Raw genomic sequence first — 19,433 nt, forward strand, 5'->3', positions numbered from 1 at the left:
TCTCCTTTCAGGGTGGATTTTAGTTTAAAGGACAGAAAAAAAATCACAGAGACTCGATTGGAGTTGGAGAGGTATCATTCCAATGTTTATGCAAAACTCATCACTGATATATTATTGTTATGGTGCAGCATCCAGTAAGCTTTCGACAAAAGTGCAAGCCCCCTTGGAGGGAATGTCATCACATGATGCGATCAAAATGTCTCCCTCCCCAACCCCCTTTTATGATTTATCGCACATTTAGTTGACGAGTGGCCCCCGCCACAACCCGAGTCCTTTGTCACAGAGGTGACTGGGGACAAATGCGCCTTTACTCGCAGGCACGTGTTTAACAAAACAAACCTCGTGTATTAATTTCTCCTCGGAGTATTTTGTAATGTTCTGAAGTATTTTAAGGAGTTTTAATTGGTTGTTTGGTGTTCTTTTTTAGAAAAGCTAAAGCATTTTATAAATATTACTTAGAATAACACATGTACACAATCCACCACAAATAGCATCTCACAGCATGAAACATGATAATCACCAACGTATGCGTGTGCTAAAAGGTACCATCACCACCTTGGTTCAAATGGAAAATCATAAACTTTCATGAATAATTTCGTCTTCACGCCCGTACGCTTGTACATAATACCATTTTACTGGTGCATTCTATTTATTCGTAATTTTTAAATTTAGTAATCATAAAGCATCACACATAGATGCGTGAATATAGACTCAATACAATTTTAATATTTTCGCACACCGTAAATCATATCCGAAAAAAGACTTTCGGCCCAATTTGATAAATATGAGGCCGTTTCGACTTCATGAAAAGCCCTTACCATCCTTATCACCCAACAACTGCCATCAGAAGTCGACATTTATTAAGAAGGAAATGGAAATGAAGGCATGTGAGATCTACAATGAGATAAATTGGTCAAAATTTCGTAAACAGAAAAGTAATGAATTTGCGTTTGTTAAATGTGATATCATTGCAACGATAAAGTTTTGTACATCATATTATAACCTCTAGCACATTCTCCTAAGAATCCTGAAGTCCATCCTCAATAGAGACCAAAAATGATGATACAGGTCCACATATTATTGCTGCAATGTTTTTGGCGTGAAGACAGAATTTCGGCTATTAGCTGGAAACTTCAGGCAATAACAGATCATATACTGCCGCAATTACAATTACTTCCCACCTGTTGAAACGATATAGAGCCAAGTTTTATGATGAGGTAGATTTATTTCCCATATCCTACTTATAAACGAGATAATGAGGCTACGAAACATGAGATGTCATCCATTAAAACCATCGCCATATAGACAGTGTGTATAGAGGATTTCTTTCAAGGTCGAATTTGCCAGTATATTTTTCCCTACTCGGCTAGAAAAAATTACTTTGAATACAGAAAATCCTCTCCTAAGTATTTGATATATCTACATTTACAGCCTTTAATTTAATTTATCCCGAATGTGAAGCCAGAGACTCAATATAATTCCAGGCCAAAACATTTTTCTTAATTAGCTATATATTACAACCTTCTACTTAAATTAAATAATTATGTTGGCATATTAATTTGTCACGGCAAAATTATTATCATCCTTGAAATTTTATTCTTTCGTTAATATGAATGACCTCGGGTGTCATTAATTATGAGGAATTGGTTATATTTTCAATAGGTGATTGACAGGATCCGATGCGCAAGTACGAGTTACCATGCGGCTTTCATTGGGGTACGTGGGAGATGCTGATAAGATATCTCAATCATAATGAAAAATAAAGGAAAAGTAAAGGCATGAAATTCTTATGAGGGTAAAATGATGAATCAAACGTCTTTGTATCATAACTCTCAAGTATTTGATATTGATGATATTAGTACACAATTTTTGCATTCGCAATTGTTGGCCTCATTATTGCAAATTGTGCAAGTAAAGGACGAACATACATACTCTATCAGAACCACGTGTGTACTACGTGTATACTACGTTTACATTAAAACAAATTCGAATATTTATTTATAAAATGACCCTGATAAGTAAATAACCCGGAAAATAAAGATATGTCTTTTAATCAATAAGCATATCTTGAAATATTGAAAAGATAAAAATTAAAATCAACCTTATATGGCATATCAGTTATGGCTCCCCATACATGCATATTAAAACCATTCTACGCAAAGTAGTCGTTTGTAATTAACATACTTTACTCCAAAAATCTTAAATTTCCATTTATTTTCAGTTATTACCACAAAACACGCCGCTCAGCTTTATTTGGTATTTGCCGCAAGAATAAATGATTGTCACCATTGCCATTGACATTTCCCTAAATACACATGAAGGTGAACAAGTGGAACACATGCGGGAAACGCCATTGTTATCATTAACGTTCCACGAGAATCTAATAACCCAGTATGCAGTAATATAACAGTATCCAATAGAGAGTACACAAAGATGATATGACTCTTTACACCACAAACGTTGTAAACGCATTTTCGTTTATTATAAATGGATACCACAGTTGTCGTAACAGGTGTTTTCATCGGCAAATATGAGAATTAATTACAAGAGATTTCGGATATACACCGATTGCATTTATGATACAAATACCGCGGAATGAGTTTAATTTTTACTGATAAAATAATTATCAAGCAAAATCAATAATTATTATTTTTTTCTACCTCTCTGTTTCAATCTATTAATATCCATTGGTGATTATTTTGCCATTTAAAACAGAATGAAAGATGTGCAGTGATGTATTAGGGAGCATTTAGAGCAAAATCGTTAGATGCAAAGAAGTAACGTTGTCTTTGCGCATTTCCCTAAAAAAGCGATCGAGTTTTGCGTACCTTCACAATTATTTCTTATAAATTTGCAAGTTTATTGTTATAACTGGACAATTCTTTATTTTTCAACGTACAGGAAAACTATTTTCCTTCTTGCAATTACTCATCAGTCATTCGTCACTGGTGTATACACTGCAAACTAGGAGTTCGATCCTATTACAATTGAATGTCGTATGAGGCTAGCTCTTAAGCCGAATCATCGCATATCTGCTGTGAGCCAATTATAGAGAAGGCAAACGCGGCAGGAAAGTTAATCAAAGCCAGTTTGGAAAGAAAAATTAATTCTTAATTGTGAATCAACATCACTCTCATGGAATATAATACTACGAACAAAAATATACTTAAAAGTTATCTTAGTTTTGCATGTAAGAATGACATGCATAGATTTACACATAGATGTAAAATTAATTTTGAACAATTATCACACACCCCGTAATTTTTTATTGGATTCATTATCAAAGTGAGTTCCTAGTAAAAATATTTTATTCTCCGATGCAGCATTAAAATTTAATTTAAGGCGCTACATAAAAAGTTTCTTTTGTTGTTCTCATTTGAGGTGATTCACTTTTTGTCCAATAACAGTGTTAAACTTCCCACTCGAACCTAAAGCAAAAATATTATGCCCAATGTTGGAACAAGGAATTGGCTTTTCATTATTTTATCCGTTTACTGAACAGGAAAGTGAAGAGAAAGGTAATTGCTGATAAATTCATGTTCTAAGTACAACTTAAAAGTACTCCCTTCAAATAGAGTGGACAGATCTTGGTCAAAATATATACATCTATCATGAATAAAAAAATAGCTATAACTCGTCCTACCGTAAAAAAATTAACGAACTTAATTTCTTTTATCTACAAATTTCCGCTCATCAATTTGACATAGAAACTTCTTCAGTGGGAAAAATGTTTCACTTTTATCAAAAATTGATGTATGAAATTGTAGCAATGCAACATATTTGGAATTACACTATTTTCAGAATTATAAAGAGTGTACTACGATCCATAACTTAATACATTAACTGATGTTTGATACACGATATATTAAGGATAAAAGTAATTTTTATCCAGTGCAGGTAAGGTGAGGTGAACCGTTAATTATTATAACTGAATTAAGGAATGGATCTCAGTTAACGGTTTTGAACATGATTGTAACTATATGCTGGACATTATTACACCCGGCACAATAATTTAAACTATCGCAGCGACGTGTTGAATGTAAATTTCCATTGAATAAATTATTCATTATTTATTTATTTTTTTTCTAATTTGAAGTGTATCCATTATTATGCAATGAAAATCATTAGACTATTGATAAAAATTAAGATAGCCCTCAGAAAATAAGTACTCTATCACGAATACCCTTGAAGTAAGACGGGGAAGGTGAAACGGTCAGAAAGGAAAGCAAACGAGGAAGTGCTGGGCATACTGGGGAAGGGGAACGGCTTGTTGGGAGGATCCAAAGGAGGGAGTAAAGATGAATAACAGCGGTTGGGTTGGTAAAGAGATGCTAAACAATTCGATAGAGGGAACATTAGGCAAAGGAGGAAGGGGAAGATATAGGATAGGCGTGTTGGATGGAATGAAGAGATGAAAGAAGCAATTGAAAATGAAGAGGGACGTGTTGTATTTTCGGATGTTTATGATTGTGTTTTTGTTAGGAGGGAATTTTTCGTTATACCGTTGTATAGTCTTTGATCATGCAAAACCTACCTTGACCGGTAGAATAACAAATAATAATAATTATAACAGAGGAATAAAGAATATAAAAATCTGTGGTACAATATTTTTCCAAACGAAATATGAAATGGAAAAAATGTCTATTTTAATAATTAACATGACGAAATAATTAATAATACAACCAAAAAACAAGTATGTGTTTACATCGCCTATCTAAAGGCTATATTGTTTAATCAACAATTTTCTTCTTCCAATGCTCAATACATTAAATTAATGCCGTGAAAGAAAGACTCGTACTTTTCCACAGATTTTATTATACGGTACAACGCGTTTCACCGACTTACGGCATCATCAGGAACAAATTTGCAAAACAGACAGAGCAAGAATATATAGTATACCCTCAGGACAGAGTGGGGGCGGGGAGGGTTGGAAGGACCTGACAGGGGTGGGGGCTCGCAGGTGCGTTGATGGGTTGTTTTGGCCATTTCTAGGCTAGTTTCTCGGAGAGGAGTGGGGAGGGGTATGGGAATAATTGCTCATTACAAAGTGTCGTGTTGGGGTTCACCAAGTGCCTTCTAATCTCTAATTGCTCGAGAGCGTCCATTTTTAATCCTTTTGGGAGTGTGTGTAATATCTCTGGGACAAAGTCACTGCTGTGGTCGAATTATAGTAAATTCTTGGCGAAGAGAGAGTTGTTATTCTGATTTCTGTGACACCTTGAGTGTTCCTTGACTCGTAACTTGATATTCCTGCCGGTCTGACCGACATAAACGCTGTTGCAATCCTCGCATTTCAGTTTATAAATGCCTGATATGAGAAGGCTATCCTGGGTGTCTTTTCCATTGGCCAGAAGTTTGGAGAGGGTTATGGGTGGGTAGAAGGCTGCTTTGAGTGATGTGGGTAGGCAGTTGGAAATCCTATATGAAAGATCTCCCAGAAATGGGACCGAGCACCACTTAAAATCTTTAGATACTGCGGGCTGTGATACGAAAATGCCTTTTATGGCCATTGCTTTTTGTTTTTTCCGAAGTAATGTGTCAACTAGTTTGGGGTTGTAATCATTGTTGGTAGCTATATTAGTGATATTCACGAGTTCAATGTTGAAGTTTTTGGGGGAAAGGGGGATGTGTAGGAGGCGGTGGATCATGGAGTGGAGGGCTGCGTGTTTGTGAGAAAAGTGGTGTGCGGAATCATTAGAAATTATGTGGTCTGTGTAAGTGGGTTTCCTATAAATTGCAAATTCGTGTCTATTATCCCTAATTGTGATTGTCAAGTCGAGGAAGTTGATGGTGCCGTTGACGTCTTTTTCCATGGAGAAGCAGATATTCCGATGAAGAGTGTTTAGGAAATTAAGGAAGGAGTCTAACTGTCGGTTGGTTCCGGTCCATAGGCATAGTATATCGTCAACGTAACGAAACCAATAGCCCACGTTTTTGTTGTGCTGATTGTCAGCATTAAAAAGATGTTCTTCTACAGAATTGAGGAAGACTTCAGCTTATAAACCAAATAAATACGAAATAGAAGACTTTGTGTAGTCCAGATTAATAGTTTTAAAGTTATTGCGCCCAAAAAAACCCCAATCGCATGCACAAACACACTCAGACACAAATAATTGTAAATATAGTCAAAACATTTCCGGAAGATCTAAAAACATGCTCTCGTTTCAAATCCAAAGTTGACCTTTCATGTATACTCAGAAGATATATTAAAATCATAGATTGCGAATAGAGACAATGATGTGTAGGTAAATGTTATGGAAAGTTCAATTAGTTACTTTGTGATATAATAATTAAATTATATAAAAGAAATTAAGATGCAGAAATCTTTGTCATTGTATCTGTACCTTTAAAATAATACGAAAACTTAGATTCAAGGGAAAAAGCGGGCTGATATCGCCCTTCAGGGCAAAAACATGCTTAAGATAACAAAACGGCCCTTCATGAGAATCGCGGAACTTCGAAAACTGATCTCAAAAGGAAGAGAAACTTCGGAGGACAAGAATGAAAACATAAACATTATCCGGCAGCGGAGATGGAAAGAGAGGAGGAGAGAAATTTTCTTTTCGACAACATCACTTACGCCGAAGCGAGAAAGTGTTGAGGTGCTTTAGGGGTGAAAATATAAAAAACATATAATTATAAAGTTTGGGCGAGGACGCAAAGAAAGAGAAAAGGAAAGAGGCGGGTGAAAGTGTGGCATGTGGGATAAGAGGAGAGCAAGGCAGAGAAGGGTGTCTGGGAGGGGGGGCGGGGTGGAGGATTTTGGGGGAATGGAACGGGAGAACGAGAGGGATTCGGAGCGTAATGTAACGAGAAAGGCGATAGCGTGAGGGAGGGTGGGAGGGAGGCGGGACTGACAGCTTACAACGACTGTGGCAGCGGTGGCGTTGGAAGGATTGGTGGGGTGGAAGGGGGGGATGGGTTGAATGGAGATAAGTGCGCGGGAGGCAAAAGATGATAAGTAAAGGAAATGAGGAAGGGAGAGAAGTGGGGACGGGAGGAAATGAGCGGAGGGTATGGATGCAGCGGGTGGTGGGGAAGAAGACACGCGGGCGGCGTGGAGAACAGCGCGAAAAAAGTGCGGCCACAGAGAGGTACCGTGGGTGAGGAGGGGGGGAAGAAGGAACAGGAGAGAGAGCGTGTGTGTGTGCGTGTATGCGCGCGTGGAGTGTGGGGCGGTGGAGAGAGAGAGGAATGGATGCGGTCCTCAAAACTACACTCCCCGCCCTTTCCTTCTCCTCCTCCTCCCCTCCTCTCCTCTTCCTCTCCTTCCCCCTCTGAGGCCCCTCATCGCCCTCACCTCGGTCCTCTCTCTCTCTCTCGCCTTTCCGACCCCCTCTCCTCTCGCCGTCACCATGACAACGAGGTCAATACTTGGGTGTGGTGGGTGCAGCAGCAGGAGCAGCAGCGGCAGCATGCGACGGAGGCGGCGGCGGCTGCTGCTGCTCCCGCCGCCGCCTCCGCTCCTTTTGCCCCCACCCCCCTCGCATCACCCCCTCCTCCACCACCATTAGCCCAAGCCATTCACCAAAACGGGCCCCGCGACACCAATCTTTATCTCTACTCTCAATCGCAAGTACACATGAAACCGACCTCCTCCCTCGCCCCAAACCAAACTTAACTCCTCTGGGAGTAGATAGATTTGGATAAACATGCGTGTGCGTGTATGTGCTAACGCATGTGGGAGGGTGTGTACAATATGATAGACGTCGTATGTGTGTGCATGCATATGTATATATATATATATATATGCATATATATATATATATAAAGAAATATTATTATTATAAGGTAATGTACCGGTTAAGGTAGGTTTTTGGATGGACACAACTACCATATAGATATGAGTGATGGTATCACGTTAAAAACACTATTGAGGAAGGCAACGGGAAAACACCTCAATTATCATTCCCAAAATTAAAATGATATGTGTGTGTATATATATATATATATATATATATATATATATAATACACGGTAACACATAATATAGAAACACAAAAAAAGAGAACACTCACACGTATTTTCTTGATATTTCGACGGAAACAATCCGTCTTCCTCTGAAGATATAGAAGTAATTTACTATTTACTATATAATGTAATTTAATATTTACTATATATATATATATATATATTAATAGTATGTATGCGTATACATACATATATACATACAAATAAATACACACATGATATTAGAAGTGGGGCATCACGTGCTCATATCTCCCCTCTTTTACCTCTATCTACCCCCTGTTTACCCCTATCATGCCCTCCTATACCAACCTTCCAGGCTATCCGAGGCGTACAGGATTGGGACGTAGATCTCAGAAAGGTGTGTTAAATTTTCCTCCTCTCTTCGTCAAGAATTCACCCTCTTACTCCGCGTTGCGTTCTCCGTTACGCCTCGCCATTTCGTTTCGGGAGTTGGGAGGGGAGGGAACGATCGCTCCTTTTGAGGAGTAAGCCGAGAACCTTTCTTCCCTTACTTACTCCGCTTATCCCCTGATATCTTTCCCTCTCCACCCCCACATTCCTCTTTCCACCCTCCCCCCAAACCCTTCTCTCAATTCCCCCTTCTTCTGCTTATCCGCAATTTACCTCCAAAAACCCTTCTCCCTCAATATCCTCCCCCCCCCCCCGGCCATGCCTCTTTGCCTTGTCCACCATCCCCGCGCCGCTCTTCCAGAATCTCTTTCGCTTAACTTCAACCTCCTCCTTTCCCAAATCTCGGGGCAGCAGCTACCTACTACGCAGCGCCATCTCGCAACCACTGCGGTATATTTGGTCCTAAGCCTTCTTTCTCCTATCCAGGGTCCTCTGAAATTCTTAAAGATCTCCCTTCCCAAAAACCGCCTCACATTTTCCATCCGAATATTTCCATCTTGATCCAATGCGGCTTTATCCACTCTTTAACGAAAACATTCCAGACAGCGACTTAACTCATAGGTCATGGATTTGGGTTCCGTCTGATGCTTGGGCGTTGGGTAAATTTGGTTAGACCCCTAGAACTATATTCCTGGAATCTGGGAAATCCAGTAATAAGTGAACTTATCAGGTTTCCTAGAACTCACGGGTCGCATGTAAGTGTTGGGCAGAAAAAAACACACAAGGAACTCTGAGCGTCAAATGTCCTCTTCTGCAATGCTATTCAATCGAGTAAAATTACGAAGGGTGTCGTAAAGTTTACCTCTGTCACAGCCTGACTAATCCTGGCGTCACTCAATTTTCCTTCCGCGCTCCGGACTAAGGATCTGTCTAAAAAAACTAACCTGCCGTCGGATTGATTATTAATAAGAAAATGATTTTAAATGAGCGATCATCAATGTATGAATATTAACTTGAATTACATTTTCGTTAACCTTTATTGCATCACGCCGACAAAAAAATTACCGCTGGTGGTAATAGAGTTTTTAGGAAAGGTTTCCAGTTGCCATCATCCTATCGTGAGGAAATCGGTCGCATGCGTGAATAAATTTGCTCATAGATTTACCAAAAACAACCCATAATGAATCAAGGTGTGTATTTTCCCTCTCCTCTTCTGCCCTGCACTTCCTTCGATCTCCTACTTCCTGACTCGAAACCACCTTCGCGTCTCCCAGTCTCCTACCTCCCTCCACTTTCACGATTACTACATTCTAAGTTAACTTGGTGGCACTTAATAAAACAGTTCCTGGCGTGACTTGGTGGAAAATCTTCATATTGAAATTGAAAAATAAACAATATGACTTTTCCACAAAGAAATTTTTTTATTTACGACCTAGGTTTCGTTATGGTATAACATCTTCAGGTTATAACATCTTCAGGTTTATAACCTGAAGATGTTATACCATGATGAATAAATCAGGTGAAACCTGAAGATATTATACCATAACGAAACCTAGGTCGAAAATTAAAAAAAATCTATTTGGAAAAGCCAAGTTGTTTCTTTTTCAATCTCAATTTGGTGACAATTGTTTCAATTTTAGCACTTAATTCTTGGTACTCAGGTAATGACACTGCTTTTACAAAAAAACGTATAATGGATACCATAAAAGGTTGAGAGAAAACGGCTTAAGCAAATATTAGGGATTAAACTTTTCTTCATTTGATTCCACTACATACTTAAAGACATATATAGAAGATACCTTAGAGAGTATTTTTGTATGGCAGATATACATGGTTTTCCCATAACATTCTTCCTATCTTTTTATTACTTCAAATAAACAATTCATATTTTTCTCTCAACAAGCCATTATTATTTCATGTGAATGGAGCGTATTCTTGGGTATCACTAAGCAATTCCTTTTACAATAGATGATTAGAACTACATGACCCTGGTCCCAAGTCCTCCTTAGTGTGCCGGAATGCTATGCTTACATGAAAATGTAAATTTGGACGACCCTTTCGATCTCCTCTTTCTCCGCCAATAGTCGTCTCCAGACTCTTTCGGTACCTTCCCACTGTCCCTTTATCCCTTCAATATATATCCCTACCTCCCTTTTCCGTCTCCTCTCCCCTCGCTACGTGCCTCCCTTAACCTTTCACCAATCCTCCCCCTTCATCCTTCGCTTCCACCCACTTCACAACCCCTGGAATAACATTTTTCACTCTAAGACGGTCGTAATCGGGATTTCGGAAACAATCCCGTGCAACTTCAAATTTCACGACAAAAAGACGTTCCTTTAACGCCAAAGACGAGGCCTCTCTTGCCTGAGCACAAAACATAATAGATTCAAGCGGTTTGTCTTCTTATTTCGTCATTTCCAAATTTTTTACGAGTAAAAAAATGAGCCAATGTAATCTCAATCAACACTAATGAATCGGGTTGAAGAATCTTTTCAATCGGAGCCGATTTTTCTATGAAGGAATTTATTATTCTCTATCGGTTTTTTACCCTAGCAATTATTTCTAAAAATTCATATATTATATTTCAATTATTGAAAATCATTGTTTTTTACTGATGGTATTATTATTATTTTGTTCAAAGTTTGTTCCTCTATTTTAAGGCATCTCACAACTTTTGACACACTTTGCCGAAAAGCCAAACCACTGCTTCAAAAGCGCACCAATTTCAATCCACACTTGAACTCCTCGGCATCGGCCACACTACGATACCAGACCTTCAGGAGGATAACTTGCGTTTTATTCGCCGAGAGGAGCACGTTCAGAACTTATAAAGAGTTTCCGGCAAATCAGATGAGAAGCAATTAAACCCGCATGATACGAAGGTATATTAGCTTGTCACGTAAAGCAATGTTCATTCAATCAGGCGCTAGGAAAAAAACTGAACGGTTAAATGAACCGTCTGAAAAGTCCATAATAAATAAATACAAATTTTAAATGAATAGGCATTATTAAAAGCAGAAATTCTTCTAAATAGACGATCACGAAAGAAGAAACAACCATCTCTCCCTAATGATCGAAAAAGAACGAACAACCCGTGTCTGGTTCTCGGGTTCGGATGAAGGAGAATAAGGTTTCAGACTGAGAATGGCGAAACATTTCGTCGCGAGGCTCTTCTGTAAAATATTTGCCAGAGTTCCCCTTCGATCTTCTTCGGTAAATGGAAGCTGAAAAATTTCAGTCAGTATAAAAGGGATGAGAGCATTCTGGAAGGGAGGGTTCTCCAAAAAGCCCTTGCCTGCTCGCTGAGAGGCGAGGGGTTGCACGTAGAAAGGGGCTGTAGAGGGGGTGCGGATGGATGGATGGATACGAGCATCGGTGGCTTGGGATCCGACGGGAGGGAGAGAGGGCGGGGACGTCGATCCCCGATCGGTCATTGTCTCTCCGCCAATGTCATCATTAAGGTAGAGCAGGCAGAGAGAGAGAATGCAAACTGGAACCTCCACACTTTCCCATCCAGCAGCCTGAACCTCCCAACCAAATGCCCCACGCCACACCATGCTCCCGTTCCTGCCGGCACGCCGTTTCTCCCCTTCCCAACCATCCCTCCCCCCCCCCAATCCCACACACCGCCCTCCACTTGTGCACCCGTGGGAGAGGATAAACACTTACTCTCTTAAAACACTCCTCCTCCCCCCTCCCCTCCCTTCACCCACTCCATCGCAAACCATCCACGCCATTCACCCCACCACGCCCCGTCGCCTGTTATGTTCGACATTTCACATTTTTGTGTATTTAAAAAAGAGGACTTCCACGCGCTAGGCAAAGTCGCGCTCACATAATATTTTTCTACCACGTCAAACCAATTACACCTTTCGTTGGTGTCGTTTACAAAACGGCCCCGCGCTGTTTTAGATTGAGAAACTCGCAACCCCATTCAATTCCGATTAAGCGAAACCGCTAGGATGACAACATGTTGTTTACACAAGTTGTCCCCTCCCGGTAATATAGCAGAAAACCCTTCACTTGATGGTCAAATCCTTGATGGTTGAAATTCGTTAGGATATTCCCGCATTGGTTTTATTGCGCCCGCAAGACATACGTGTGCCACCAGAGCTAAGGAAAACAATTGAACACATAAAATACTCAATAAGCAGAATTTTTGAAGCAGAATGTGAGATAAAGTACTGGGACTTCTTTTCACAAAAAAACCAGGTTGGCATGCCTGTTAAACAAATCTTACATCTTGAATATCAGGCCGGCTTAGGTCAGCTCATAGCCTTAATGACAAGAAAGGAGTGAAATGTTTGGATTAGTCGTGCGCACCGTGATGCGAACAACTTAAAACCTTACCCATTCGATACAGATTTTCGCGATGAAACAAACCCTTACTCTTTCCCAAAGGGCATCGCGAAATTCGTTGCGATCATTAATGGACGCCGCCCATAACCACCCGCGGCTCACTTCATCTCGCCCCAAATTCCTCAATCGAAAGTCATTCCTAATGGAAAATGAGCATCAGAAAGTTTCGAGTCGTTTTCGTCCCGGCGCACGCCCACGGGCGGCGTTCGTTTCCAAAAAGGAGAGCGGACCCGTGCAAAGGCAAGGGCTGCGGGTGGGCGCGAGAAATGGCGACGCAAATCGAATTTTTATTCTCCCTCGACGACCGGAAAAAATTGGAGTTTCCTTAATGCAAACATCGCGCGGACGACCCGCCTCTCTGATGGTCCATTTCGCATTTCGTCGACGAGCGATCGGAATAAATACTAAATCAGGTTAAAGTGGAAATCGATGGGTTGCGACAATCGTCGTCGCTATTTGCCAGTTGAAGCAAATAAAAGCCCCCTTTGGATCGGGAAGGCAGCGAAATATTGTGACCAGAGGAGGATACACCAAAACGTTTAGGAAAGGGAAAAAACAAACATAATTTTTTTTTAAATATCAACATTCACGAAAAGAAGATGCAGTTCAATTATGTTCATGAGAACGTGAGTGACGTCGGCAATCCAAGGCAAAGCTTTTCATCGAAGAGTTTCATATTGATTTCAGTTCTTCAAGCATCATCGGTTTTTGCTTTCAAATTAAAAACTAGGGATTTTAACTGCATCATGCAAAATTCGCTGAATACACTTTAAATGGCACCAAACGGCAGAGTAATTTGAATAACGCTCAAATTATTTTTCTATAAAATATTTACCGCCTATCAATGTATATGTAATGGTGATAAATAGTTATGGAAAGTGTCAGAACAAAATAAAAAATCTCAGAATAATCTGAATATTAAACCTATCATTATCATTTCTGTCACACGGCTCAGAATGAAGCCAAAGCGTTGCTCGGCATGCGCCAAACTCCTTAGATTCCAAAGTGTATGAAAAGGCAAGGCCACAGAGGGTTTCATAAAGCCAAAGACATAAATCATTTTTCTTGACTCCAGTTTGCCTTTGCGTCCAGTCTTAGTTGATTAATTCCCAAGGGGTTACACAGGGGCGCCTGCTATATTAGGGCTGAAATTTTAATCCAACCTGATCCCACTCTTTTGGAAGAAAAAAATACCGCCGGCCTATTTTGTTCCTTCAATTTTCTTGAAACTCACTCCCAGATCCATTTACAGTCATCCCCCTTCCGAAGGAAAGAAGAAGTATCCTCTTCCTCCCTTCTCCCATCATTTTTTGGTCTGGTTTCCCCAACTCATCATCTTCAAGATTCCCTTGACCCAGGTACCCTTATCTCCTTCCTCCTATTTGCACATCAAGCTAACATATTCGGAAGCCCCAATCGCTCTGCCATCAACGTGCCTAATTTATTAAAGCCCTCGCGACTCCTATTCAAAGCGACCCCTCCCCGAACGAATATTTCTCGAGGTCACGGAGCGAAGGGAGCTGCGCTTTAAAGCTTGTATGCAAACCATTCGTGGCCCAATTCGTCACAAATTCAAAGCATGACAAACGGCAATGCATTTAAGGCTGGAGTAAGGTGTGGATTTTCGTAAAAGCTCAGACTGAACTCCAGAATTAGAATGTATATTTTACATTAGAATTCTGGAAGCATGATTCTATCGTATTTGTTTATAAATGCTTTGTTATCTTTAAATGATAGATGGTCTCACACGCGGTGTTGAGAAACTCCAACAAAGTTGAGAATGTGATTAGCTATTATATAAATTTATATTGCATCCATTTAACTATTCAACTTAACAAACAACACCCAATGATGTACGTATTTTAATTTTAAAAACAATCGATTTCAATACAATTTTAAAAAATAAGTAACCAATTAAATACTAACACGCGAATATACCATTTTCATTTAGGTATTTTGACTCCAAAGATCACGTCACAAGGTAATAATTAAATAATAAATAAGGATTTTACGTCAAAAATAACACGATGGCAATTGGTAATTAAACTGTCTAATTGCGTTGAGGAAAATCCATCTTTGACGTGAAGGAAATTGCAAAAAAAGATGACTTGACGTGATTTTCAAGAGTTCGAAGAATGATAGGTATTGATGGTGAAATAAATACAATAGAAGAGTGGGAAATGAAAAAAGATCCATAAAAACATCCATAGAAACGAAAAACGGACAATTTTCAATGTTTTACTGAGAAAATGAGCCCAAATGAAATAATCAAACATAACTATAAAGCGAACTGCAAAGTACTCTTCCACAACCATAATCTATGTAATACCTAAACAAATTCAGCTGTAATATACGTCTACATAATAGTCTAGTAGCCATCCTAAGATAATTCAAACCAGTAAGTATCCATACCAAATCGTACCAGTAAGTTATGGGAGAAAAAGAACCCAAAAAACGAAATATACTATTCAAAATAGTATTTTATGGTTAGAAGTACATTAAAATAAAAATGCTACTCAAAATAGGATTTCTTCTTGCTAAAAAATAAAAGAAACGGCGCTTTGGAGAGTACATAAAAGCTTCCCACAAAAATGCAGCTCTAAAACATAGGTGTACGCGACACAACGCGGATCAGGAAAGGAGAAAAGAGGAAGGAAACGAGGTCGGTGGAGAATGAGAAGAATGGAGGTGAAGGGGATGAAAAGATGCTGGGAGGGGATGGGTCACAGTTTGTGTGGGCATGGAGATAAAGGTTGGGGTGCAGGGGGAGAACAAAATAATAGATGAAGACGAAGGAACATGGGATGGGGTTGCCGGGGTTTTAAGGACGGATAGGGGAGGGCTGGGGGAGGGATAGTCACGGGAGGGAGTAAAGGTCGGGGTTTAAGAGGGCGAAGGGATAGGGGGCGAAGGGACGACGGGGAACGAGAGTTAAATTAATTAATTACCAAAACAAGAGGGAGTGATGGAGAGGGATGGAGGGCCGGAGACGGAGGAAAACGAGAGAGATTTTTGTCTGCGTGAGGGAGGGAGGATTCTGAGGCGGGGGTTCAGATAGTGGGTAAGTGGGGGAGGGGGGTGAATTGAAGTGCAGGTGAATGGGAAAGAGAGGAGATCACAGCGGAGGATAGGGGACATGATGAGGCGGGCAGGGCAGGATAAAGGGGGATAAATCCAGGGAAGGTCGCGGGAGAAAGAGAGAGAGCGGGAAGAAGAAGGTGAAGACAGAGGGAGGACGAGGATGGAGTGTATGCAGATCCGCCGGAGGGAGATAAGGGGGAAGCAATGGGGGTAGGGATACGAAGGGGAAAGGGTTGCGTGGGAGGAAGAGGGTTAGGGCAAATGTGTGTGGGGAAGAGGAAAGGAGTGGGAGGGGATAATTCCGCGGGCAGGATGGGAGGGAGGGGGCGTGAGGTGTGGGTAGGGATAAAGGAAGCCAGGGACGGAATAGAAGATGAGGATTTAAGTAGCTGAACATGCAAGTAGTTTAAAGAGAATAGGAGACGGGAGGGGAGAGTGTGAGAGAGAGAGAGGAGCGCGGAGAGTTGTCCCGCAAAGGAAGAGGATGGAGGGCGTTTTTTAAAGGGGAAGGTAAAAAAACGGAGGCGAGAGGAGTGAGCGGAAGATGGAGGTTTGGGAAGAGTCGAAGGAGTGAGGTGAGGAAGGTCGGAGGGGAGGGAGGGTGCGGGGTGGGTGGGGGTAGGGGCGAGATAAAATTTTGGGGGTGCGCATTAAAATTCGGGGAGACGGAAGTCGGGGTATCACGCGGAGGAGGCGCAAGAGGGAGGGAGTGATAGATGAGAACGGCGGAGAAAGGATAGCGAGGGAGGGTGAGATCGCGTCGCGAGGGAGTGGTGATAAAAATTAAGGGTGGGAGAAGGGGATGTGAGGGGGAAGAGAGGGAGGGAGGAAGAGGAGATATAGAAATTGGAATTGATTCGAGGGCAGGGTGGATAGGGTGGCGGAGGGAGTCAGGAGGTGGGAGGGGCGTCGGAAAGAGAGGAAGCAGTGCTACCACGCCAGGGCAAAGTGCCAATATATCGCGGGGTTTTTTGAACCACTGTGTGTCGCTGACCCGCGGGCCACTCTATAAATAAGCTCCTAGTGGGATCTCCGGCCGAGAGATTATGAATCAAATGGAAGTGAAATATTTCAACGTCCACACCATAACCAGAGTATTTTTTTACACGATCAAAACACTTTGTACGGGGAAAACAAAAAACTGCTATTTTTAACCAGCATGACACCCAACCTGTACGGTGAAAATGGAAAATCTGGCTCATCTTTAGGTTTCTTCCGCACCAGAAACGTTCACCTTATGTACTATATGACATTTTAAAAACCAAGTACGATAATCTAAATAACCATCAATGTCATTTCATCAAATTTAACTTTCTTAAATCTTCAAAATCATCCCCAAAAATGTTTTCGGCTAACAATAATTTAATATTAAGCAAAGATTATCTGAACGTTTCATTAAAAAAAGAAAGCCAGGCTATTCCACGTTTCTCTTATTTGGGTCTCAACCTAATTTTTTTTCAGTTTTGATACATACACATATTTAAAGATAATCCAGTTCTTCTAGGTCATACCACGTTAAATGAGTCATTTAACATATTGTGTATTTCACCTTGCATTAGAAAACTAGAGAGAAAAGAAGAATTGACTTTGGCACAAAATGATGCATGAAATCATTCTTCTTACAAACACTTTTGGATAACAAAAATAAATAACGATAGACACGACCATTCATTTACTCTAGTGACCTCATACCCCCTGCCAAACGTCATCGTGATGACTTTCATATTAGTGAGCAATGTTAGATATTAACTAGTTATTAATCACAAAACTGTCCCTTTGGCATTAATATGTCATCATTTACTTCGTTCGTAAAACGGCATTAGAGCGAACTAGCCCGAAGATACGAACTTCAACCATCACGTAACCTCGCATTATCAGTAATTTATTCATATTTCACAGTAAAGCGTGCATTTGATTGAGAACTAAAAAACATCGATGAGCAAAATGGTATCATTATCGCCTTGATTCCTGTTCTCGAAATCTGTAGTGTATTCGTATATTCGGTGCGATAAACGCTGACAAGAAAGGTAAGCGGTCGCAAATTGCTGATCATCATGTACTCAGAGGAGTGATGAGGTTCATTCTCCTAGTCAGACGGCTGTAATCATTTTCATTCCTTATTTCCATAATATCACTGAAATGAATGTGGCCGAATTCATCTTCTACCTCGTTTAGTGCAGTAACCGCGGCAAATATCACCAGTTAGCCCCACGATAACAGCCGTTAACACGTAGGACGCTGCCCACATTCTCCAAAAGCAGTCAGCACAATATTCATTGCACACACATAACAATGAGCATCGAGTGACGTAAGAGTGATAGTTAGTTGTGTTTCTCACTAGCACACAAGCTAGCAAATCTGTGTTCGGAATCGAGCAGATCCTTTTTGCGATGCAAGTTCGTAAAATGCAGCCAAACTAGACGTTTTGTATTAAGGCAACTGGAGCCGTGTGAACGTACATGCTGCGTTATTCCGGGATTGTGAATCCGTCACTAACCAAGATACTGGGTTCCACGAGAAATCAAGTACCTAGGTTAGGTCCGCACGTGATTGCAAAAAACCCAACGCTTTGTCCATGAGTTCAATGGGATGGTTCGATTTAAATTTATAATGCATGCAATCTCATTGCCAACATCGACTCTTGAAATTAGCATTTTAAGATGACTAGAACCTAGGAAAGGGAGTGAATAGCGAAAATATCAATCTCATCAAACTCTCGCATTGAAATGGAGTACGAGACAAAGGAGGAGTAAAAACCAACCAGGAGTATAATATGTCGTTAAATTTCAGAACCATATTATGAATGCGATGTCGGACATCTGTACCCTGATGTCGTTCCATGGACGCTTTTGCCATATAAAATTAAAATCGCACAGCCCTAACTTTAGACATGGGTGGCCAATCCAAGCGACACGGATCGCGGGAATGTTGAGGCTCCGCACCACGGTAGACGCGTCTTTGCCCTTCCCCTTGCCATTCCATCCTCTCCTTCTCCCCCCCCTCTCTCTCTCTCCGCTTTTCCATTCCTCGTCCTCCGCGCCCACTCCCTCCGCCCGCTCACCCGCTCCCTTCCCCCGTGCGACTCCAACATCCAGCAGAGGAGCCAGATCAATATCTGGGGAGTCCCGTTGCCATGGCACTCCCTCCTCACACGCTCTCCTCCACCCCTTCCCACCCTCCCCCTAGGGTCTTCCACCCGCCCCCCTCACCCTCTCCCTTACCCCACCCTCCCCCCAACACCTCCCTTCTCTATTCCCTTTCTTTTATTCAACTCCACTCTTTCCTCCCCCTACTTTTCCTCTCCCCCGTCATCGTCCCACCCTCCGCCCTCGTACGGGTGTTAAAACCATAGGGAAGGATGGTGGGGTGGTAAGGCGGTCCCAATTTCGCCATAAACGCGGATTTGTGGACTCCCCGATTTTCAGACTAAATTGATGGGCCCGACCGGCCCCGGGCAACCCTAGGGGCCAGCGTGCTGGGGAATGCCCGAGTTGAAAGGTCGCGGTTTCGAATCCCACCGAGGTCACGGTCACCCCGTAGTGATGTTTTGCGAGGCGGATTTTACCGTGGGGAATGACCTCAGCCGTAGAAGCGCATTAAAAAGAGAAAATATGTCATTCCTCCTCAATGGCCTCCACTATCGGTAGGTATGTGGAATGCTCCACTGAGGA

The sequence above is a fragment of the Hetaerina americana genome, unplaced genomic scaffold (assembly GCF_022747635.1).
Source record: "Hetaerina americana unplaced genomic scaffold, ioHetAmer1.1.p SCAF_1, whole genome shotgun sequence".
In the NCBI taxonomy this organism is placed as follows: domain Eukaryota; kingdom Metazoa; phylum Arthropoda; class Insecta; order Odonata; family Calopterygidae; genus Hetaerina; species Hetaerina americana.